This window comes from Anolis carolinensis, chromosome 1, assembly GCF_035594765.1.
Source record: "Anolis carolinensis isolate JA03-04 chromosome 1, rAnoCar3.1.pri, whole genome shotgun sequence".
Lineage (NCBI taxonomy): Eukaryota > Metazoa > Chordata > Lepidosauria > Squamata > Dactyloidae > Anolis > Anolis carolinensis.
This window is the reverse complement of record NC_085841.1, coordinates 329,124,292-329,149,528: the sequence shown is the minus strand read 5'-3', so window position 1 is coordinate 329,149,528 and position 25,237 is coordinate 329,124,292. Positions and strand designations below refer to the sequence as shown.

The 25,237-nt window shown below is 45.0% G+C and overlaps 1 protein-coding gene across 1 annotated transcript in view; it reads left to right on the top strand.

The window, feature by feature from the left end:
- The first annotated feature begins 16,120 nt into the window (after positions 1-16,120).
- Positions 16,121-25,237, top strand: part of syndig1l (synapse differentiation inducing 1 like) — a 73,956-nt gene continuing 64,839 nt past the window's right edge. The window contains exon 1 of the mRNA XM_062968308.1: positions 16,121-16,935. The gene's annotated coding sequence lies outside the window, so the exon portion shown is untranslated. The remainder of the gene's footprint in view (positions 16,936-25,237) is intronic.

The following is a 25,237-nucleotide window of genomic DNA, read 5'->3' as shown; positions in this document are numbered from 1 at the left end:
GCTTAGGATATTAGTCTACTAAAAGTCATTTAAGCAGCAAACTTAATTACACATGTGACAATTTAGTTCAGGAGATGTATTTGTGCAATACTCATGACCATTGCTTGCAGCATTGATATGTCACCCATCCTCAACAAGATTTTACTGTTAAAACTGGGACACATGTGGCCAAGCAAGATAACCTAGCAAAAGTTATTAATAAGGAATTATTATTAATTAATAAGCAAAAGTTACGAATAAGGAATTATTAGGTAAAGATAAATGTTTTCCCATGACATTAAGTCTAGTCGTGTCAGACTCTGAGAGTTGGTGCTCATCTCTATTTCTAAGCAGAAGAGCCAGCCAGAAAAAAAATTTTAGGAGGGGTTTTGAAAATTTCAGGGGGGGGGGGTTGAACCCCCTAGCACACACACACACACACACACACACCGCTACAAACCTGTCAATATCTGCTTGAGATAGTGCCTGGAGGGACTCTTAATGTTTTGCGTCTCATAGACTTAGCACTGGGATTTGGTTAACCAGCTAAAATTCATGAGTAAACCAGGTTTTTTTATAACCTGAAAAATGGGGGGGGGGGGGTTTGAACCCCTAAAAAAACCCCTCACTACAGGCCTGGAGCCAGCATTGTCCGTAGATACCTCCAAGATCATGTGGCTGGCATGACTGCATGGAATGCCGTTACTTTCCTGCCCGAGCAGCACCTATTGATCTACTCACATTTGCATGTTTTCCAACTGCAAAGTTGGCTAACAGCAGGCGCTCACCCCACTCCCCGGATTCGAACCACAAACCTTTTGGTCAGCAAGTTCAACAGCTCAGCAGTTTAATCCACTGTGCCACCGGGGGTTCCAAGGAATTATTATTAATTAATTAATAAAGGCTGGGCTTTAACACAGCAGGTTAATCACCAAGCTGCAATAAATCTGTCACCACAAAGCTGAGAGTTCGAAGCCCAGGTTAGGGTGAGCTCCTGACCTTTAGCCCAGCTTCTGCCAACCTAGCAGTTCAAAAATAAATGTGTGTATATAAATAGGAACCACATTAAAAGAGGGGAGGTATTTAGTCTCGGCGTTTTGTTAAAAAAAAGGAAGTTTACAAAAAAGAAAGCTCTTTGGCAGGGAGATGGAGCGACAGCACCCCCAGTGGTTGGAATCGAGCACAGCCTCCAAAGGAGTTCAAAGATAGGAAAAGCCTATATACCTTTATCTATTGTCTATCTTGTCATTGTTATAATCAGCATTGAATGTTTGCTGTATATGTGTTCTGTGATCCTCCCTGAGTCCCCTTCAGGATTAGAAGGGCGGAATATAAATGCTGTAAATAAAATAAACAAACAAACAAGTCAGGAGAGACGGCTGCAGTTTGCTTTTGACTAATCCTACTGGGATGTAAGTCCTAGTTAATTGAGTGCAAACTACTTTTGCATTCTGAAGTAGCTGAGAACACAGGAGGAAAGCAGGAGGAAGAATATATTAAATACAAATGTAAAGCTCTCAGCTGGTTCACTGGAAGAGATGAAAAGGGCTGCTATATGTCCATTCTAAATTGTCCCCACCACAGGAGGGACGCTTCTTGGGGGGAAAGAACATTTCCAGCACCATGGAATGAAATCCTTCAGCAGGTGCATTTATTTCTCTCACATGACATAATTCTAGCACTCTGAACCATGTGAATGGTCATGCCTCCTTCTTACAGAATTCTGGGATTTGTAGCTTGATGAAGCATTCAAGCTCTCTAGCTGAGATTTCTAAATGCTCCCTCATAGAATCATAGAATAGTAGAGTTGGAAGAGACCTCAAGGGCCATCTAGTCCAACCCCCCGCTAAGAAGCAGGAAATCGCATTCAAAGCACCCCCGACAGATGGCCATCCAGCCTCTGCTTAAAAGCCTCCAAAGAAGGAGCCTCCACCACGGCCCGGGGGAGAGAGTTCCACTGCCGAACAGCCCTCACAGTGAGGAAGTTCTTCCTGATGTTCAGGTGGAATCTCCTTTCCTGTAGTTTGAAGCCATTGTTCCGTGTCCTAGTCTGCAGGGCAGCAGAAAATAAGCTTGCTCCCTCCTCCCTATGACTTCCCCTCACATATTTGTACATGGCTATCATGTCTCCTCTCAGCCTTCTCTTCTGCAGGCTAAACATGCCCAGCTCTTTAAGCCTCTCCTCATAGGGCTTGTTCTCCAGACCCTTAATCATTTTAGTTGCCCTCCTCTGGACGCTTTCCAGCTTGTCAGCATCTCCCTTCATCTGCGGTGCCCAAAACTGGACACAGTATTCCAGGTGTGGCCTGACCAAGGCAGAATAGAGGGGGAGCATGACTTCCCTGGATCTAGACGTTATTCCCCTATTGATGCAGGCCAAAATCCCATTGGCTTTTTTAGCTGCCGCATCACATTGTAGGCTCATGTTTAACTTGTTGTCCACGAGGACTCCAAGATCTTTTTCGCACACACTGCTGTCAAGCCAGGCGTCCCCCATTCTGTATCTTTGATTTCCATTTTTTCTGCCGAAGTGAAGTATCTTGCATTTGTCCCTGTTGAACTTCATTTTGTTAGTTTCGGCCCATCTCTCTAGTCTGTCAAGATCGTTTTGAATTCTGCTCCTGTCTTCTGGAGTGTTAGCTATCCCTCCGAGTTTGGTGTCATCTGCAAACTTGATGATCGTGCCTTCTAACCCTTCGTCTAAGTCGTTAATAAAGATGTTGAACAGAACCGGGCCCAGGACGGAGCCCTGCGGCACTCCACTTGTCACTTCTTTCCATGATGAAGACGACGCATTGGTGAGCACCCTTTGGGTTCGTTCGCTTAGCCAATTACAGATCCACCTAACCGTAGTTTTGTCTAGCCCACATTTTACTAGTTTGTTTGCCAGAAGGTCGTGGGGGACTTTGTCGAAGGCCTTACTGAAATCTAGATATGCTACATCCACGGCATTCCCTGTATCGACCCAACTCGTAACTCTATCGAAAAAAGAGATCAGATTAGTCTGGCATGACTTGTTTTTGGTAAATCCGTGTTGACTATTAGCAATGACCGCATTTGTTTCTAAGTGTTTGCAGACCACTTCCTTAATGATCTTTTCCAGAATCTTGCCTGGTATTGATGTGAGGCTGACCGGACGGTAATTGTTTGGGTCGTTCTTTTTTCCCTTCTTGAAGATAGGGACCACATTCGCCCTCCTCCAATCTGCTGGGACTTCTCCTGTTCTCCAAGAACTCTCGAAGATGATTGCCAGTGGTTCTGAAATAACTTCCGCTAGTTCCTTCAATACTCTTGGATGTAGCTGATCTGGCCCTGGGGACTTGAATTCGTTTAGAGTGGCCAGGTGTTCCTGGACAACTTGTTTCCCTATTTGGGGTTGGATTTCCCCCAATCCTTCGTCCATTCCATGTTGCTGAGGTTGAAGATGGCTTTCTTTTTGTGAGAAGACCGAGGCAAAGAAGGCATTAAGCAGTTCTGCCTTTTCCCTATCCCCTGTCACCATCACCCCATCTACTCCTTGCAGTGGCCCTATCGCCTCCTTTTTCTTCCTTTTTCTACCAACATAAGCAAAAAAACCTTTTTTGTTGTTTTTTATGTCCCTGGCAAGCCTGAGCTCATTTTGCGCTTTAGCCTTGCGAACCTTTTCCCTACAGGAGTTGGCTATACGTTTGAATTCTTCTTTGGTGATTTCTCCCCTTTTCCACTTCTTGTGCATGTCACTTTTGAGCTTTAGCTCAGTTAGAAGTTCTTTGGACATCCATTCTGGCTTCTTTGCACTTGTCTTATTTTTCTTCTTTGTTGGCACTGTTTGCATTTGCGCCTTGAGTATTTCACTTTTGAAAAACTCCCATCCATCCTTAACTCCCTTGTTTTTTAATATCGGCGTCCATGGAATGCCGCTCAGTAATTCCTTCATTTTTTGGAAGTCAGCTCTCTTAAAGTCCAGAATGCGTGTTTGACTTGTCTTAGTTTCAGCATTCCTTTGTATTGCAAACTGCAGGAGCACATGGTCACTTGCCCCTAAGGATCCAACCACTTCAACTGTATTGATCAGGTCTCCAACATTTGTTAAGATTAGATCAAGAGTTGCTGATCCCCTTGTTGCCTCTTCTACCTTCTGGACCATAAAATTATCTGCAAGGCAAGTGAGGAATTTGTTGGACTTTGTACTCTTGGCTGAGTTTGTTTTCCAGCAGATATCGGGATAATTGAAATCGCCCATGACTACTATATCTCTTCTTTGTGCCTGTTTGGTCAGCTGTTGACAGAAGGCTTCATCAAGTCCTTCATCCTGACTCGGAGGTCTGTAGTAGACACCCACGACAAGATCTTTTTGAGTCCCGGTTCCCTTGATTCTTATCCAGATGCTTTCAAGCTGGTTTCCCGGATTACAGTCTTGCATTTCTTCTGCAACGTAACTGTTTTTGACATATAAAGCTACTCCCCCTCCTCTCCCCTTTGTTCTATTTATGTGAAAGAGGTTATAGCCCTCAATGGTTAAATTCCAGTGATGGGAGTCATCCCACCAGGTTTCAGTGATGCCTATGACATCGTATGTGTGGTGCTGTGCTAGGAGTTGGAGTTCGTCTTGCTTATTTCCCATGCTCTGAGCATTAGTGTAAAGACATGTAAGCCCCTGTGACCTCCCCTCGAACTGTTTATTTGGGATTATTGTGCTCTCTGTACTTGGTCCTTGCTGTGTTTGTGCAGCCCTCCGTTTAGCCTTACGGCGGTTCCCTGTGGTCGTGGGTAATATAGTGTTCGCCAGGCTGTTGTTCCCCTCCCCCAGTGGATTTAGTTTAAAGTGCGCCTGATGAGGTTTGTGAGTCTGTGTGCAAAAAGATGTTTTCCTACTTGTGTGAGATGCACCCCATCGCTTGCCAGTAGTCCATCCTCTTGGAAGAGTAGACCATGGTCAAGGAAGCCAAAATGCTCCTCTTGACACCATTTTCTGAGCCAGTTATTGACCTGTACTATTTTTCCGGCCCTTGTAGAGCCATGTCCTACAACGGGGAGGAGGGATGAAAAGATCACATGTACATTATACAGTTTTAGCTTTGTTCCCAGAGCTCGAAAATCATTTGTGATCTTTTGAAAAGTATGCCTAGCGGTGTCATTGGTACCTACATGAATCAACATAAGGTGGGGAGGGTGATGGGGCTTTAGGAGCCTGCTGAGCCTCTGAGTGATATGGTGTATTTTTGCCCCCGGGAGGCAGCATGTTTCTCGAGCCATCCCATCCGGTCTGGAAATGATGGCTTCCGTTCCTCTAAGGAGGGAGTCACCTACTACCAAGACCTGTTTCCTTTGAGGATTGACAGGGTCCCTTTTGTGCAAGGCAGTGTGTATGTCCCCTGAAGAGTGTTCCTGTTGAAGTGAATCATGTAGGTGTAAAGTGTTGTCCTCCTCCTCAACATCCCCAGTGCATTCATCAATGACAATCCATTGAGATACATCCGAGAGCCCATTACTCTCCCAAGGATGTTCCTGTTGCTCCTGGTCTATGATTGGGGATGGAGCATTTGCATGATTACATAAGTGTGACTGTGGTGATGCACTGTCCCTGTCAGGGCTATCCCCTGCGCATTGATCCAGGATGGTCCACTGAGTGGTATCTAAGAAACTGTGGTCCTCCACAAGATGTGTTTCCTGATTGTATGTTAATGATGTAAGAATTTCAAATCTGTTGTGTAAATGCAGCTGAGCAGAGGAGTTCTGTGGAGGCTGCCTGGTCCTGCGTCTCCTTCTATGGGTGACCTCCTTCCAAGCCTGAGGGTTGTCTACCTTTGAGTTGATCTCCCCATAAGGTTCCTGATCATGGTCTTGGTGGTGTTGGTGTGATGCAGGCTGCTGATCTACAGCAGCGTGTTGTGCAGTGTCCAAGAAGAGCTCGAGTGCCTGAATGTCCTTAAGGGTCTTAATACGGTGCTCGAGCTGTTGGATCCTCTGCTCCATCAGAGTCATCTGTTTGCATTTGGAGCAGATGTAGTTGTCTAGTTTTTGTGTGAAAAAGCGGAACATGCCACAGCTCCCTGCCAATCCAAGGATTCCAAAGGAAGAAGCTATAGTGAAATGGTATTAAAGAGCTGTAATTATGTAGTCTGAAAGAGAAAAGGGTTCAACACTCTCATATCTTTCCTGTCTCCAACATACACCCCATGTTTTCTTCTAGAAATCAGCCTCTCCTCACTTTTCTTTTCAAAAGAATAGTCTTACACTTGCACTGGGTGTGTAGTAAACTTCTTAGACATACATTTTAAAATGGTAATGTGTAAAACAAATCCCAAAGTGTGGGTGGTAAGGTGCCCAAGAGGAATACTAGAGGAAAGTAGTTGGGCAAGGGTGATGAGTTGGATACCCAGAGAATTTTAAGGAAGTGAAATTGGAAAAGTCTGAGACAACAGTGAAGTCTATGCATGTTGATTAGGCACTATTAGATAGTAATGAAAAGCATTCACTTAATAAGGGAGAGAGGGGATACAAGCGGATGAAACTGATCCGAGGTGTGTTTCTTTCTTATTCAGTTATGTAGGGTTACCTCACAATTAACTTCATTGATTTCAAAGGAATTCATCATAAATAAACTGGTCCAGAATCTTTCTCGCTTGTTTTGGTGGAAGCATAATTGGTCTGTTGTATTAAAAAGAGCCATGAATCCTGTGTTGCCTTAAAGGAGATAGACACTGTCATACATCTGACGAAGCAGGCTGAGATGGTTCATGTCACGACAGATTTGTTAGAATTTATGATAATGACAGAAGTTTTGAATTCTCCTTTGTAGTTACGGGGATGGGATGGTGGGGACAGAATGAAGACATTCTCCTCCAAATAGAAAATCTGCCACACCAAACATAAATTTCCTCCTCACCCCCCCACCCAAACAGTTAACATGGCTCTAATTTTTTTTTACTTGCCCATTGAGAAATACAGTGTAGACATCCAAAGAAAAGGGGCAGGTATGATTACTAAGGCAATGCAAGCAGGGCAAATGTAATAACTCTTGATGTGAACAGGTTTCAGTGTCTTGCTGTCTGCAATGCTAAAAAAAATGATAACTGAAAAAAGGAAGAATTCTTGGGAGAGACAATGTCCCCATGTTTCCCTTCTCCCAATAGGTTTCTCTCTTGCCCAGACCATCCTGTAGACCTGATTTATTTCTCTCATGGAAAGACCTTTGGATTTCCATTTCAGGATACTCTCATGCCTGGTAGAACCAAATACAAGCTGACTCAAGGCAGTATGCAGTTAAAAGTTCTAAGCAATTAAATGTACTGCTTAAGTAGGGATATGTTTCTAGAAGCAGTGGCAGTCTCTTTTGGCCCTTGCAAATTGCTGATGTAGTTCAGGTTTCAGAGGAACAGAGACCTAGAAGCTGAGAATGGACATTGGAATTGATGGGTGATAGAGCTGGTACACCAGAAGGAGCACAGGTGCTTACTTTATGAAGTATGTTGTATGTATGTGCCTTCACGTCACCTGTCAACTTATGCCATGAATTTCAAATGGTTTTCTTAGGCAAGGAATATTCAGAGGTAGTTTTGTCAGTTCCTTCCTCTGGAATATAGCATGGTATTCATTGGCAGTCTCCCATCAAGAAGTCTACCCTCAGGTCCTGTCCTGGTAGTACATCACAATAATGCTACACCAGAGAAGGCGTTTTTGTGAGGAGACAATAACCTCTAGCTTCAGGGTTTTTCTGCAACATTGGCATTTTGTGTGGTGAAATGAAAATCATGCGTATTTCATGTTTGACCAGTCCACACACTGTCTTGTCAGATAAAAAATATGCCATGCAGATCATCAGTAAAGAACAAGAAGTTTACTGTTCAAAATGCAGTCATTTCAACAGTTGCATTGACTCACACAATATCCTTTGAGAGAGATTCAAATGGTCTTTAGATTGTAGGGCTGTGTGGCCATTTTTCCAGAAGTATTCTCTCCTGACGTTTCGTCCACATCTGTGGCAGGCATCCTCAGAGGTTGTGAGGTATGGAATAAACTAGGTAAGAATAAACTAGGTCTTTAGATTGTTCGTGTAAAATGTCTTCCTTCAGCAGCCCAGGAGTAAAAACCTCTCCTGCTAAGCTCCTGCACAGAAAGTCAGTGGTAACTGTTGCCAAAACTCCCAGGCTCAGTTAACTCCCTGGGTATGGCCCAACCAATCAACTTCATGCTTTGCATTTTCTGTTCACACACACACCAACTGATTTTTACATGCCCCAACATTTTGGATTGTACCACCCATGCTGATCATGATAATGGTCAGTCTGCTGTTTGGACAAGCTGCAGTCTGCACAAGTCCCATGTGGTTTCCAAGCATCATTAAGGAAATTATTGAGAAAGAAGCCAGAGGATGAATAGGCAGACATTCTCCCTGTCTCGTATAATAATAGGAGTTGGCATCACCAAAGAATGTTGATCAGAAGTCAACTTAGAGACACAGAGATGAAAAAAGACTTCTTCACAAGACATATAATGAATGTACATTCCTAAAAGCTGAGATAACTTTAAGACATTCAACAGTAGTTATACCTGGAGTATACCTGCCAAAGTTGGTAGCTTTGAACTCCTCAAACTGAAAATAGATCTCACCTTGCTGCCAGGTAAGATGCCATCCTTTGAGGTAATCCAAAATTTGGTGGAGTGGCAGCAGTAATGAGAGATGGAAAGTCCCACTTCTAGTTTCTCTAAATGTGATTTCACATGCTCAATGCCTGTTACTTTAATGTGGAAGATGAACAGGGAGTGAGAAATTGCCTCTAAGCTACCACACTGAAATTCATCAGTGGCACAGACATTCTATACTACAGACGTGCCCACAGTTTGAATGTTTGGTTTATTTGTTATCAGAGCCGGTTTAACCTATGAGGCCGGTTAAGCTGCCGCCTCGGGCGCATGCCGCTAGGGGGCGCTGTCGATGCCTCGACAGCGCCCCGTAGCGCCGCCGTGCCGCGCCAAACTGCAAAGCGCTGAAGTTGCTGAACGCAGGCGCAGATCGGCTAGCAGATCTGCGCCTGCGTCCAGCAACTTAGGGCGACATGGCCGATCTGAGCTGGGCGGGAGGCGGGGCACCGCCCTGACGGTGCCCCGCCTCCCGCCCAGTGCGCCCTGGTCTAGCTGGCCTTGTGGCCTGGCAGGCCTTGCCCTTGCCACGCTGCGTGGGAGGCGGGGCCAGGGCACGCTGGGTGGGAGGCGGGGCCAACCCTGGCCCCGCCTCCCACGCTACTAGCCCTGACCCCGCCTCCCACGCTGCGTGGGAGGCGGGGCCAGGGGACGCTGGGCGAGAGGCGGGGCCAGGGCGCGGGAGACGGGGCCCGCCGGCACCGCGGGAGGCGTGGCCATGTGCCTCCCGCGACACATGGCCACGCCTCCCGCGGCGCCGGCGGGGGGGGCGCTTTTCCCCACCCCCTCTTAATATTTTAAATTTTCTCCGTCCGCCCTGTTTGTTATATCCTCCACCTGCTGGAATAAGACAAAAGTTCAGATCTCCAGTCAGTCTTGAAGTGCACTGGGTGCCCTTAGAGCATTCTGTCTCAGCCTAACCTGCTTCACAGGATAGAGGATAAAACATTAGACAGATCGGTGCCTTGAGCCCCTTTGAGAAAAGACAGAATAGAAACAATTGACATGAAAACATGTATAATCAAATAATTATATGTAATCAATTCATGAGACCATTCCGGCAGTGATTTTCCAAAGTCTCAGGGGAGGTATTTCTCCTTTAACTGCTACCTTTTCTGCAGTGATGGCAGGAAGAGAGTGAATCTGATAATCAGGGGCCAATCACAGCCCGGGGGCCGGGCTGTGGCGCAGCTGGCTAGTAACCAGCTGCAATAAATCACTACTGACCGAGAGGTCATGAGTTCGAAGCCCAGGTCGGGTTAAGCCCCCGACCATTAAATAGCCTGGCTTGCTGTTGACCTATGCAGCCCCGAAAGACAGTTGCATCTGTCAATTAGGGAAATTTAGGTACGCTTTATGTGGGAGGCTAATTTAAATAATTTACAACATCATAAAACTGCCAGCAAAACACGAGGAATGGAATGAGGAAGTACAGCCACTAGTGGACAGTGAAGCAACAGCTCCCCCTCTGGCCGGAATTGTGAAGCTGGAAAAAATGTTAAATGCCTCTGTGTCTGTCTATATATGTTGTTTGTCTGTTGGCATTGAATGTTTGTCATATATGTGTTCATTGTAATCCGCCCTGAGTCCCCTTCGGGGTGAGAAGGGCGGAATATAAATACTGTAAATAAATAAATAAATAAATAAATAAATCTTCAAAATAAAAAGTATGTGCTTCTTATCACTGCGTTCTGGTCTTTTTTCCAAATGCAATTTTTAAGTGTGGCAGCAACTTCTGTTCAACAGAACCAATGTAGAGGTCACTTGACACATCATGTCCTGATACTGCCTATAGCCTATTGCAACCAAAAAGATCTGCTGCCTCTAAAGGCAGAGGTCTGCATCTAGTTACTCTCCCTGAATATAACACAACCTCTTTTGAAATAAGTGCCAGCTAGTTGCTACGGGTGCCATCACAATTTGGGGGTAGCCTCCCAGCAATATTGGGAGACAGAATCTGCGATGAATCTTAGTTTGATCCAACAAGACAGTCCTCATGTTCTTCTGTTTCAGATGCACTAGATCAGCCTTTCCTCTGTGTGCGTAAGATCCCTTGGGCACCTTTTTCTTTTATGGAGCCTCTTCTCAAATATGAATATATATGCAATTGTTCAGTACCATGGGGAGAATAAGATGTTTCTTCTTAGACTTCAGAAAGAAAATGCTAAGAGGGAAAAAGCAAGGATAGGCATCTCTTTATTTTTACTGGATGACAAATCAGTGTGTGTGGGCTGGGGGATGAGTGATCCAGTTACACACACACACAACTGCCAGATCCACTCACTATGAGGTGTTTCTAAGGGATGTTTGTCAAACACATAGCTGGCCCAGAGGGACCCAGTTAGCTGCCTTCAAGAAATCCAAAAGGCTTCATGTCAATATCCGCCCACCTCCCTTCTTTCTGATGGAACCTTTCCTGGGATGTGGAAAAGAAGAAAGTCTTAAAAACAGCCTGTCGTTTGGGCATTGGCCTCGGAGGGCAGATAATAATGACTGGAAATTGCATTCTCTGTTGAAAAACAGACCAATACCTTTGTGCATCATGAAGGCAGAATTCCAATTGATGTGTACATCAGCAGTCTTGTATGTGTTTACTCAGAAATAAGTCCCATTGAACTCACATGGGCATGGGCTGCTGTGAGCTGTATAGCCCATGTTCCAGAAGCATTCTTTCCTGATGTTTCACCTGCATCTATGGTAGGCATCCACACAGGTTGTGAGGTCTGTTGGAAACTAGGCAAGTGGGGTTTATATATCTGTGGAAAAAATGTCCAGGGTGGGAGAAAAAAACTCTTGTCTGTTTGAGGCAGGTGTGAATGTTGCAATTGGCCTGCTTAGCATTGAATAGCCTGACAGTTTCAATGCCGGCCTGTTTCCTGCCTGGGGGAATCCTTTGTTGGGAGGTGTTAGCTGCCCCTGATTGATTCATATTTGTAATTTCTCTGTTTTGAGAGTGTTGTTATTTATTTACTGTTCTGATTTTTGAGTTTTTTAAATACTGGTGGCCAGATTTTATTCATTTTCATGGTTTCCTCCTCTCTGTTGAAATTGTCCAGATGTTTGTGGATTTCAGTGGCTTCCCTGTGTAGTCTGACATGGGGATTGTTAGAGTGGTCCAGCATTTCTGTGTTCTCAGCAGAGCCGGCCCTAGGCAATTTCCAAGTGTAAGCAAGCAGCATTTTGGTTCCCCCCCTCCTGAAACCAATCACTGAAAAATAAAAGGTAGAATGTAGAGGTGAATAGAATATATATGTGTGTGTGTGTTATAGTCCCTGCATATGTGTTTGTGTATGTGTGTGTGTGTGTATGTATACATACACATACACACAATGTGGAGAATATGTGGAAAGGTAGATAGATAAGTAGGGAGCCACAGTGAAGGAACCTTCCCAGGAGCAAGGCCTAATAATAATAATAATAATAATAATCCGAAAATACATCACACAGTCCTAGACACTTGGGAAGTGTTCGACTTGTGATTTTGTGAAACGAAATCCAGCATATCTATCTTGTTTGCTGTGTCATACAACGTCGTTGTGTCAATAATAATAATAATAATATAAAAATCATCCCTTGCAATATCCAAGATGGCTCACTGCTACAGAATCTTGGGAGCTGTAGTTTGTTATGGTACCATTATTGGCAGAGAAAGCTAAGCTGTAGGAGTTGAAATCCAATCATTTATCCTCCCTATAGAATCAATTTTATATGCACTTTTAGCTATTATTTATTTGTGACTTTATTGTGTTGTGTTTTTATTATTGTATATGGCATTGAATATTTGCCTTTGCATTTGGAAGCTGCCCTGAGTCCTTTTGGGGAGAGAGGGCAGGTTAGAAATAAAATAGAATAACAATTATTATTATTATTATTATTATTATTATTATTATTATTATTAAATATCTGGAGGACTAAAGTTTGCCCATGCCTGCTCTATACTGCACTTTCCAGAACTTTCCCATCACAATCTGCTATTGAGCTGGATACATGATTAAGACTATTTCCAGCTTACTGAAGTTGGCTGTATATGTTTTGGCTGAGGGGGCAGAAATTGCCTTAAAGCCATCTTGTGCAGTTTCAAAAACCCAACACTTGAGAACATTTTGCACTATAGCCAGATATTTCCAAGGTCGTACCCAAAGGGATTGCCAAATATACCCTTTTTTGAGATGGATCTAAATCAAGCATGGGCAAACTTTGGCCCTCCAGATGTTTTGGACTTCAACTCCCACAATTCCTAACAGCCAGTATTTGAGAACACAGAAATGCTGGACCACTGTAAAAGCCACCATGTCAGACTACACAGAGAAGCCATTGAAATCCACAAGAAGCACATGGACAATTTCAACAGAAAAGAGGAAACCATGAAAATAAACAAAATCTGGCTACCAGTATTAAAGAAAAGTTAAATCAGGACAGTAAATAAATAACAACACCCAGAAAATGGGAATTCCAGACAGAAAACAATCAGGGCCAGTTAACACCTCCCAACAAAGGATTCCCCCAGGCAGGAAGCAGCCAGGCTTTGAAGCTGCAAGGCTATTCAATGCTAATCAAGGTGGCCAATTGCAACATTCACACTTGCCTCCCACAGACAAGAGTTCTTTCTCCCACCCTGGACTTTCCACAGATATATAAACCCCACTTGCCTAGTTTCCAACAGACCCCATAACCTCTGATGATGTCTGCCACAGATGTGGGTAAAATGTCAGGAGAGAATGCTTCAGGAACATGGCTATAGAGCCCGGAAAACTCATAGCAACCCAGCCAGTAGGCTGTTGCTGAACAACCTATGCACTTTTAGCATCAAAGGAAAAAATGCCCAGGATTTTCTCACTTAATATACAAACTGTTGGCATGTCTGGGGAAAAAGAATAGAATGCTTCTATACCAGGCAAGGGCAAACTTTGCCCGTGTCTGGTGTTAGGAATTGTGGGAGTTGAAATCCAAAACAATCTGACAGAAAACTGGGAGTTGTAGTTTGGCATGCTACTGGCTCTCTTCTGCAGGGAAGGCTAGGGACTTTTAAAAACTACAACTCACATGATTACATGGCACTGAATCTGTTGCAAGTGAGCTGGTGCCATAATCCTCCTGGAGATATCTCTTAAAGGGATATCTTCTGGCTCTTAAGGATTCCCATTAGAAAGGCTTGCCTGCCTCAGGTGTTCCCCTTTAAGGCTAACTGGCTCTTGGGTAAGTCTGGAAAGAGCAAAACCAAACCGGGGAAGAGACTTTTTTCCTAAGAGGGAGAAAGAGAAAGAGGCTGGTGCTGGTTCCCTTCTTTCTTCCCTCCCTCCCTGCGTTCTCTCTCTCTCTCTCTCTCTGCGACCTCTCTCTCTCTCTCTCTCTCTCTCCCCGACCTCTCTCTCTCTCTCTCTCTCCCCCCCCTCTCTCTCTCTGCAACCTCTCTCTCTCTCTCTCTGCGACCTCTCTCTCTCTCTCTCCCTCCCTCTGCGACCTCTCTCTCTCTCTCTCTGCGACCTCTCTCTCTCTCTCTCTCTCCCCCCCCTCTCTCTCTCTGCAACCTCTCTCTCTCTCTCTGCGACCTCTCTCTCTCTCTCCCTCCCTCTGCGACCTCTCTCTCTCTCTCTCTGTGCGACCTCTCTCTCTCTCTCTATCTCTCTCTCTCTCTCTCCCTCCGACCTCTCAGAGAGAGAGAGAGAAGCAGGGAGGAAGAGAGAGCCATGCCCGCTGCTGCGGAAGGTGGAAGGCTTCAACTGAGCCGGTGATCCCCGTGGGGGGGGGGGGGAGGGGGGAGACACCTCAACGGCGCCCCAGGGGACCCTGCGCTCCAAGCGGGGGCCTCACTGGCCTCCATGTTGGACCGGGCCTGGTTCTCAGATAATATTATGTGTCCAGGTTGGTTCATCAAGTGCTCTGCTATGGCTGACTTCTCTGGTTGAGTTAGTCTGCAGTGCCTTTCATGTTCTTTGGCTCGTGTTTGGGCAATGCTGCATTTGGTGGTCCCTAGGTAGACTTGTCCACAGCTGCATGGTAAACGGTAGACTCCTGCATAGGTGAGAGGATCCCTCTTGCCCTTTGCTGAACGTAGCATTTGTTGGATTTCCTTAGTGGGTCTGTAGATAGTCTGTAGGTTGTGTTTCTTCATCAGTTTCCCAATGCAGTCAGTGGTTCCCTTAATGTATGGGAAGGACACTTTTCCTCTGGGTAGATCTTTGTCTTTATTCTCATGGCTTGTTCCTGGCCTTGCAGCTCTTCTGATGTCTGTGGTGATTATTTATTTATTTATTTCTCACATTTATATCCCGCCCTTCTCACCCAAAGGGACTCAGGGCAGCTTACAACGGTGGCAACAATTAGATGCCCATACAAACCAATATAAAACAGCACATAAAACAGTTAAAACTATTAAAATACATTATGAATTAAAAATATACATTTCAAACATAAAATCAGATCCATTCTTCCTCATGCTTTGTCCATAGTTCAGTCCGTGTCATTTTCACCATTTATTGATTAAAAGCCTGGGCACACAGCCATGTTTTTAGGGCTTTTCTGGAGCCCAACAGGGTTGGAATTTGATGCATCTCTCTTGGGAGGGTGTTCTACAGCCAGGGAGCCACCACCGAGAAGGCCCTGTCCCTCGTTCCCACCAGCTGCACCTCCGAGGCAGGTGGGACCGAGAGCAGGGCCTCTCCAGATGATCTCAGGGATCTTGCTGGCTCATAGGAGGAGATACATTCGGACAAGTAGATTGGGCCGGAACTGTTTAGGGCTTTATAGGTCAAAACCAGCACTTTGAATTGGGCTCGGTAGCATATCGGCAGCCAGTGGAGCTGGCTTAACAAGGCCTCCTCCTAACAAACATCTCTCCCAGACAGTAAGCAGCCAGTCCTTGAAAATGCAAGGCCTTTCAATGCTAGTCAAGGTGGCCAATTGCTACATTAACACTTTCTCCCACCCTGGACCTTCCACCGATATATAAACCCCTCTTGCCTAGTTTTCAGCAGACCTCACAACCCCTGAGTCTATGGCAGGCCACAGATGCAGGCAAAACGTCAGGAGAGAATGCTCCTGGAACATGGCCATACAGCCTGGAAAACTCACAACAACCTTTGTACATCATGAAGGAAGAGTTCCAATTAATGATTTTTGGTGTACATCAGCAGCATTGTATGTGTGTTTACTCAGAAGTAGGTCCCACTGTACTCTCATGGACATGTTCACAAGATTGCACCTTTCAGTGTAGCTTTATACACCTCTTCTCAGAAATCAGCCCCAGGGAGCTCAGTCAGGTTTACTCCCAGGTTAGTCTCTTTAGATTGGCAGACATCACGATGCCATAGGGTCGTGGTATTTTGGAATCTTCTATAAACATAGATACTCTATATATTTTACATAGGCTGGAAACCTTTGAAGATATTATCAGGAGGCTGGGACTTAATAAACACAGTACATCCCCTCCGCTTGAGCAAGGCAAATTTGAACGGTCTCCCATGGCTCCTTCAAAATCCGTCTGATGTCAGTCGGCTGGAGACGGGCTGCCCCTTTTAAAAACTTAATTCGTCTTCAATAAACAAATCCACGCGATAAATGATTCAGAGAATTTGCAAATCGAAACGTTTCAGCTGCTAAGGAGCAGAAAAACCCAGCGGAGACTTACTTCTGAGAGGAAGGAAACACAAGCAGGCAGAGATCTGGAATCTTTTTTAAAAAAATCAAGGAAACGAAGGAAGGGAATCTGGAATAACATCTCAAATCTGATCCCCCCCTGAAATCTGAATCCCTCTTCGGGATTGTTGGTAAGGAGGGGAGAAGAAACTCCGCTCCTTGCGGGCCCTGGAGACACGGGGATGTGAGGAAGAGGCTGAGGAAGATGCCAAGCGGTTTGGGCGGGAGGGGGGCCGAGGAGGGAAGGAGCCCAGCAAGGGAGAAGGAGCTGCTGCTGCTGCTGCTGCTTGGAGGAGCCGCTCCTCGCAGTTGAGAGGAAGAGCCAGAGAGCGAGCAGCCGGGCTCTCTCTCTCTCTCTCCCCCCCCCCCCCTTCTCTCTCTCTCGCCCAAAGGAGGAGAGACTTTGCTGCAGCCGGGAGGCTGGGCTCAAAGCGCATCTTCTTCTTTCTCCCGTGCTTTCTCCCTCCCTCTCTTTGCATCTCTGCCTGGCTCCGGCGCATCTCCCTTCTCCAGCCCAGACCTCGCCTCTGCCCGTCTCTCCGGCTGGGCTTCCTCCCACCTGAAGCGCGAAGAGAGGCGACCCCGGGATCATGCCTGCGCCCCGACGCCCCCTCCAACCCGCCTGGATGCAGCTCGGTGGGTGAAGCAGCTGCCTCTTCCTCCTCCTCCTCCTCCTCCTCCTCCTCCTCCCAGGTTCAGGTAAGGCGTGCAATGTCGGGGTCGGACTGGATGGCCCTGGAGGTCTCTTCCAATGCTGTCATTCTATCTAACCACGTCCTGCTTCCCATCTGTGTCTCGCTGGCTCTCCGGGACTCCTCCGCGGGGCAGGAGAGCCTTCAAAGTTTAAACCTCCGCAAAGTGTTGGATGTAGAAATAAATGTTCACGAAGGGAAGGAGTTCCGAAAAGGAAAAGACAGCCAAGCGGACGGGATAAGATGGGGTGGGCAGTTTGAGAGGGTTGCCTTTGTTCCTCTTGGCATGAAGTTTGGGGCTGTGTTTGGGGGCCCTGCGACCCACGTCTCCGACGGTTATCGGGGCTGGAAAGGGAAAGGTGGGCAGGGCAGCTCAGCGCCACGGCCATGGAGATGGGGAAGGAAAACCTGCGCTAGGAGTCGAGGGTCTAGACCAGGCATGGGCAAACTTCGGCCCTCCGGGTGTTTTGGACTTCAACTACCACAATTCCTAACAGCCGGTAGGCTGTTAGGAATTGTGTGAGTTGAAATCCAAAACACCCGGAGGGCCGAAGTTTGCCCATGCCTGGTCTAGATCCAGGAAAGTCATGCTACCCCTCTATTCTTCCTTGGTCAGACCACACCCGGGCACCGCAATTGAAGGGAGATGTTGACAGGTTGGAATGTGTCCAGAGGAGGGCAACTAAAATGATCAAGGGTCTGGAGAACAAGTCCTATGAGGAGTGGCTTAAAGAGCTGGGCATGTTTAGCCTGCAGAAGAGAAGGCTGGGAGGAGACATGATGGCCAATATGTGAGGGAAAGTCGTAAGAAGGAGGGGAGCAAGCTTGTTTTCTGCTGCCCAGGAGACTAGGATGTGAAACAATGGCTTCAAACTACAGGAAAGGAGATTCCACCTGAATATTAGGAAGAACTTCCTAACTGCGAGAGCTGTTAAGCAGTGGAACTCTCTGCCTCGGAGTGTGGTGGAGGCTTTGGAGGCTTTTAAGCAGAGGCTGGATGGTCATCAGTCAAGGGTGCTTTGAATGCGATTTTCCTGCTTCTTGGCAGGGGGTTGGACTGGATGGCCCACAAGGTCTCTTTCAACTCTATGATTCAATGATTGTGATTCCTGCATGGCAAGGAAATGGCCCGTGTGGCCTCTTCCAATCCCCAGCTCCCCATGGGCTGCGTTGGCCAAAATGGCCGAGGAAACTGCCCATCTCCAACCAAACTCGCGGAGAACGGGAACTGCCCGACTAGAAGCCTGTTTGCCCATTGGGCTCAGCAGGGATTTCTCCCGAGTCAACGCGCACTGGCAGAGAAACAGTCCTGGGACGTAGGGAGAAAGCCCCGTCTGCTTCCGATTCCAAGAAGAGGGTTCAGGATGGGAACAAACTGAGCCCATCCGTCATCCCCAGGGAGCCAAGGCTGGGGGACCAGCTGCTCATTTGAAGCACTTGGAGTTCTTTAGGGAAAGCTTCCTAAATCCATCACACACCCACCTTGTGTGCAGAACCAAATAAATGTCTTTGTGTTGTCGAAAGCTTTCGTGACCAGAATCATTGGGTTGTTGTGAATTTTCCGGGCTTTATGGCCATGTTCCAGAAGCATTCTCTCCTGATGTTTCACCCACATCTATGGCAGGCATCCTCAGAGATTGTGAGGTCTGTTGGAAACTAAGCAAGTGGGGTTGATATATGTATGGAATGTTCAGGGTAGGAGAGAGAATTCAAGTGTGAATGTTTCAATTGGCCAGCTTGATTAGCACTAAATAGCCTGGCATCTTCAAAGCCTGTCTGTTTCCTGCCTGGGAGAATCCTTTGTTGGGAGGTGTTAACTGGCCCTGATTGTTCCTTGTCTGAAATTCCCCTGTCTGATCAAGAATAAGCCACGAGAGTAAAGACAAAGATCCACCCAGAGGAAAAGTGTTCTTCCCATACATCAAGGGAACCACTGACCACATAGGGAAGCTGATGAAGAAACACAACCTACAGACTATCTACAGACCCACTAAGGAAATCCAACAAATGCTACATTCAGCAAAGGACAAGAGGGATCCTCTCACCTCTGCAGAAGTCTACCCTATACCATGCAACAAGTCTACAAAACACAACATTGCCCAAACACGAATCAAGGAACATGAACAACACTGCAGGCTAATTCAGCCAGAGAAGTCAGCCATAGCAGTGCACCTGATGAACCTACCCGGACACAGCAGATTATTTGAGAACAGGAAATGCTGTACCACTCGAACAATCACCATGTCAGACTACACAGATAAGCCATTGAAATCCACAAGATGTGGACAATTTCAGCACAAAGGAGGAATCCATGAAAATGGACAAAATGTGGCTAACAGTATTAAAAAAAAACTCTAAAATCAGGACAGTAAACAAAAAACAACACTCAGAAGACAGTGGAATTCCAAACAAGAAACAATCAGGGCCAGCTGACACCTCCCAAAAAAGGATTTCCCCAGGCAGGAGGCAACCAGGCTTTGTAGCTGCCATGCTATTCAATGTAATCAAGCTGACCAATTGCTATGTTCACACTTGCCTGAAACAGATGAGAGTTCTTTCTCCCACCCTGAACATTGCACAGATATATAAACTCCACTTGCCTAGTTTCCAACTCTAGGCAACCTCACAACCTTTGAGAATGCCTGCCATAGATGTAGGTAAAATGTCAGGAGATAATGCTTCTGGAACATGGCCATACAGCCCGGAAAACTCACAGCTATCCAAAAATGTCTCTGTTGCACTGGCTAGTCTTTTACCCAAAAGTGGAGCCCTGGAGGGAGCTTACATCCCAATTTCAACGTATAACACCCCAGGGAGGGATGTTGATCCTAGACTCGCTCAAAATAATCGAGTATATTTTGTGATAGATTGAAAGTTCAACCGGATGTCATTTGAACTACATGAACTCTCTGGTGGCATTTGCTTTTAGCTGTGAATGATACTCGAATTTGTTAAACTACAGTTGTCACCTAAATACATTTGCCTCTTATAAGTGCTTACAAGTTACAATAGTCCCCCCCCCTTTTGTTACCACAGCCAAGAGTTAAATCACACTAAGAAGCTGTCTGAGTCTTTTTTTATCACAAGCCAGAAGCAACAAAATGAGGAACACAGTTTGTTGTAATCACCAGCTCTGTTGGGTCTATTATGTTCACAATGTCCCACAATGGATGCCCTGATAATCCCATGCTCCCTTGTACCCTTAGGTACCATTAAATACTGTGAGAGTTTTTTCTGATGTGGATAGTGTGTGTGTGTGCACACACGTTTCATAGCCTTCATCTGTTGTTCCTGTTTACGGCACTTGCACATGCAAGGTTTGAGTTGTTTTTCTCTTTAAAAGGTCTGTAATGTCAATGTAAAATTAACATTTAAATGGATTTGTTTCATTTTCTCACTATCGTGAACAACATTCACTTATGTACACAAACAATGAGAAAGGCTAAGTGGCACTTTTTGCGTTGGGAATGAAAATGCAGAGCCTAAATATCCTAAATGTACCAGATTCTGTCTATCCTGAAAGCTAAACGGTTTTGGTTTTTTTTTTTTAATTTTGTGTCAGGAACGACTTGAGAAATTTATTTATTTATTTATTTATTACAATATTTATATCCTGCCCTTCTCACCCAACAGGGGACTCAGGGTGGCTTACAATAAAACACACATATAAAAACTGTACAATACACTATAAATCAGTTAAAAATTAAATTAAAAAAATTAAAAAATTAATAAAAAATAAATTAAAATAAAAAATTGCAAGTTGCTTCTGTTGTGAGAGAATTGGCTGTCTGCAAGGAGGTTGCCAGGGGATGCCTAGATGTTTTGATGTTTTACCATCCTTGTGGGAGGCTTCTCTCATGTCCCCGCATGGGGAGCTGGAGATGACAGAGGGAGCTCACCCGCTCTCCCCAGATTTGAAATGCCGGCCTGTAGGTCAGCAGTCCTGCTGATACAAGGGTTTAACCCATTGCGCCATGAGGGCTCCATGCTAAATGGGGTCAGCCCTGGTTAGTACTTGGATGGGAGATTGCCAACAAATATATTTCAGAGGAAGGAACTGACAAAACCATCTCTTGCTCAGAAATCTGTATGGAGTCTCCAAAAGTAGACAGGCAACTTGAAGGTACACACCAACACATGAAAATGCCCTGCTCCACTGAAATCTCTGTCCTGCCCTTATATTTCTTCTGCCAGTTTTATGACCATTCAGATATGCATCTCTTGCCACCTATTTTGATCCTGTTCTGAGCAAGAGTGTCAGTGGCACACAAACTTTGTGTTTTTTCCTAGAGGCAGATAAGTTGTATTCCAAAGTAGCAGCTACCTTAACTGCAGTTGCTCTGAAAGTAGATTCCTACCCACTTCTCTTTATTTGATTGATTGGTTGGTTTCTCCAAAAATATGTCTTACGATGGCAAATTCTCCTTCATTCTGTGTAGGAGAAGGTACACAGAGATGTAGAGTTAAACGAGTGTGGTGCTCTGTTAGAGGAGAAAAGTGTGAAATTCAAGAAGACCAAAACATGAAACAGAGCAGGATCCAGTACTGAAGTTCTCTCTCCCTAGTACTGACAAAAACATATTGAATGAAACATCATGTGCTGTCTGCCTCCCCAGCCACCCCCAGACCACTTTGTACATCTGGGATAAGAGCTTTTCTTGCTGCAAAAGTCTTTCCCAACTGTGCTTTTACTCCTCTGCCTTGTCCTGAGCTCCCATGCTGGTCACCCTATTGTTGCATGCTGATTCATTAATTAATTGCCAGTTTAGGATGTGGAGCTCAAATTGGGTTTTGTTAGAACTGCCTCCCAAAGGAAAGAGGTTGTTTAAAGTCATCTGCATGAGTCTCTTAACATATGGCCTGATTGGGTTTTCAAACAATACATGGTTTAGTTCATAGAAACATTTTTAATGAAAAAATATTATGCTGGTGGAGGCATTCTACAAAATAGCACCTCATCTTAGTAATACTTAACTGCTTGGTTAGAAGCAAGACATTTATTTGACTGGTGAGGGAAAACTGATTCAATTGCCAGCTCTAACTTTGTCATAAAATTGGCTCAATCCAGAACCTTTTAATGTGAAAGTAATAATGACACTGTTGCAGTTTTATATGCTTTTATGGTAAGCCACCCAGGAATATTTGGCTTAGTAGTTCCCAAATTAAGAGGAAGGCCATTTGGAACCCAAGGTGGGTTGAAAACATTGTATTCACATCACCCACTCCCTTTTTGAAGGCCTAGCTACTTCAGGACAGAATGGAGGAGTTAAATAAGGATGGCAGGCAGAGCCCAAAACATTATGCTGCTGGATGCAAAAAAGGAAAATAACATCCTTTCCTAGTCAAAGAGCACAACCAACTGGTTTTGACATATGTGACATCAAATCCCCAAAACATCTCTCCCCATCAGAAGCAGTAAAAATGTAATAAATGTATAATAGCTAAAATGTGCATTTATTTATGGCACAAAAAAATCTGTGCCCAAATGCCAGTGCCTCACCCTGCCTAATCCTGATGAGGGAAGATGTAATATCAGTAGTCTAATAGTGTGGGCATGTAGTGATATGGCATTGATGGAGAGTAGGTGACAGGTGAGAGAGGAAGAAAAGATGCAGAAAATTAAATATATATTGAGAACGTGTATAGCCCAGTAAATAGGCCTGGTAGACAGCCCATATAGTGTAATGGTTTGAACACTGGACCAAGATTTTGGAGAACAGGGTTCAAATCTGCATTTGCCCATGGAAACCCACTGAGTGACCTTGGGCAAGTCACAGTCTAAGCCTCAGAGGAAAGCAAAGGCAGTCCCTGTCTGAACAAATCCTACCAAGAAGAAGGTCAGAAATGATTTGGAAGACATACAACAACAGCAGCATTGGGATACCTAATGTCATATTAGACAAGCCCCCAGGAAAGAGTGAAAAATATCTAACCATCTCCCAGTATCCACACAAAACTGATTAACTGGTAGTCCTGATGAACTGGGATTGTGGAGTGACAGAGCTCTCTCCCTGTTCACCAAATTGCCCCACAAGGCCTTCCTGTCTGGCTAAGTTCCAAACGCAATCAAAACCTAAACTTTCAATGTTATCTAGCTGTAAAAAAAAAAAAAGATAGCCTTCTTTATAAAGATCACTTAGTCTTTTATGTAAACCTAGATTCCACCTCACAACCTCTGTTGATTTTTTTTCATGTCAGGAGCGACTTGAGAAACTGCAAGTCGCTTTTGGTGTCAGAGAATTGGCCGGCTGCAAGGACGTTGTCCTGAGGACAGCTGGATGTTTTGATGTTTTATCATCCTTGTGGGAGGCTTCTCTCATGTCTCCGCACGGAGCTGGAGTTGGAGTTGATAGAGGGAGCTCATCCGCGCTCTCCCCAGGTTGGATTCAAACCCGCACCCTTCAGGTCAGAAACCCAACTTTCAAGTCAGCAGTCCTGCTGGCACAAGGGTTTGATCCACTGCACCACCAGGGGCTCCTCTGAGGATGCCTGCCATAGATTGTTGCCTAGTTTCCAAGAGACCTCTCAATCTCTGAAAATGCCTGCCATAGATGTGGGTGAAACATCAGAAAAGAATGCTTCTGGAACATGGCCATACCGCCTGGAAAACTCACATCAGCCCAGTGATTCCAGCCATGCAAGTTTTCAACAGTATAAAGGCAATGTTTGGACACTACATTAGGAAGGGTTTTTTTTTTCTGTATCAGAAGCAACTTGAGAAACTGCAAGATGCTTCTGGTGTGAGAGATTTGGCCGTCTGCAAGGACGTTGCCTAGGGGACGCCCGGATGTTTTGATGTTTTTACCATCCTTGTGGGAGGCTTCTCTCATGTCCCATTAGGAAGGTAAATAAAGGATATTTCAGGGGGTAGTTGGAAGGGGAAAAAAGGAAATGCTTAAGCACCCCTCCTTTCAAACCTGCTTTTTTATTGCTGCATAGAAAGGATGGGTAAAGACCAAAGATATTCCATATATTTTCATGTTGTTTTCCCTTAGAAATTGTCATGAAGTCTTTTCACCTTCCTCCTTCCTTCCCTCCTTTCCTCCCTTCTCCCTCTTCTTTTTTTTTTGCACTAACTCTTTCATGAATCTCAATGCTTTCAAAACACATCTAACGCTATCCTCTAGTCTTTTACAAACTCTTCTTGCTAGTAATGCTCCTTCCTTATGCAATGTATCTTTTTGAGCATTTGGGAAATTATGTCCCCAGAGAAATGCATCACAAGCACTTTTACAAGACTAATTTCAGATTGTCAGTTTTTTTGCCTTCTTCCTTAAGACTTAAAAAAATATTGAAGTAATTGTGTCTCTGGAGGCTTTCATATGTGAGAGATATTAAAGTTTTGCTGGGTCATTGCTAGGGGCAGAGTGCTTTTTGTATATTAGATATGACCAATCAATCCAGATTTCGATGTGTTGTCAAAGGCTTTCATGGCCGGGATCACAGGGTTGTTGTGTGTTTTCTAGTCAGTATAGCCATGTTCCAGAAGTATTATCTCCTGACGTTTCGCCCACATCTATGGATACCTCACAACCTCCGAGGATGCCTGCCATAGATGTGGGTGAAATGTCAGGAGAGAATACTTCTGGAACGTGGCCATACAGCCCGGAAAACACACAACAACCCTGCAATCCAAATTTCCATATGCCAACAGAACACACATTTGATGCTTTGTGGGGGGGGGGGGTCTCCATGTTTACATGTATTTGTTTGGCATTTCTTCCTCTCAAGAGTCACAATTTCAACCACTGAATACAATTGACAGGGAGAATCATTGGGGATGGATTTTTCTGGAGAACCAATAGAAAATCCACTGAAGGAGCAGGGAGATGTGAGGAACACAATTTTGAGGGGGAAAACACTCTTTGGTCTACATGTTGGCTAAAAATATCTAGGAGTCGTCTCCAAAAAAATCTAACTAAGCCATCTTATAGGAATCTCTAGGTTCTCCAGCATGACTCTATGATCAACTTCTGCTGGAGCCTTATCATAGTTTGGTTCTGGAAGACCTAGAGATTCCTAAAAAGATATTCTGTCCAGGAATCTCTGGATTTCCTGCAACCATAGGATTGCACTGGAGAACATAGAGGTCCTAGAGCAGTGGCTCTCAACCTGTGGGTCCCCAGGTGTTTTGGACTACAGTTCCCAAAAATTCCAGACAGTTTACCAGCTGTTAGGATTTCTGGGAGTTGAAGGCCAAAACATCTGGGGATCCACAGGTTGAGAACCACTGTCTTAGAAGAACTATTAAGTCAAACATCTGAATAACCAAATCCATAAAAGTCAAACCTGCAATTGTATGTCCCCTC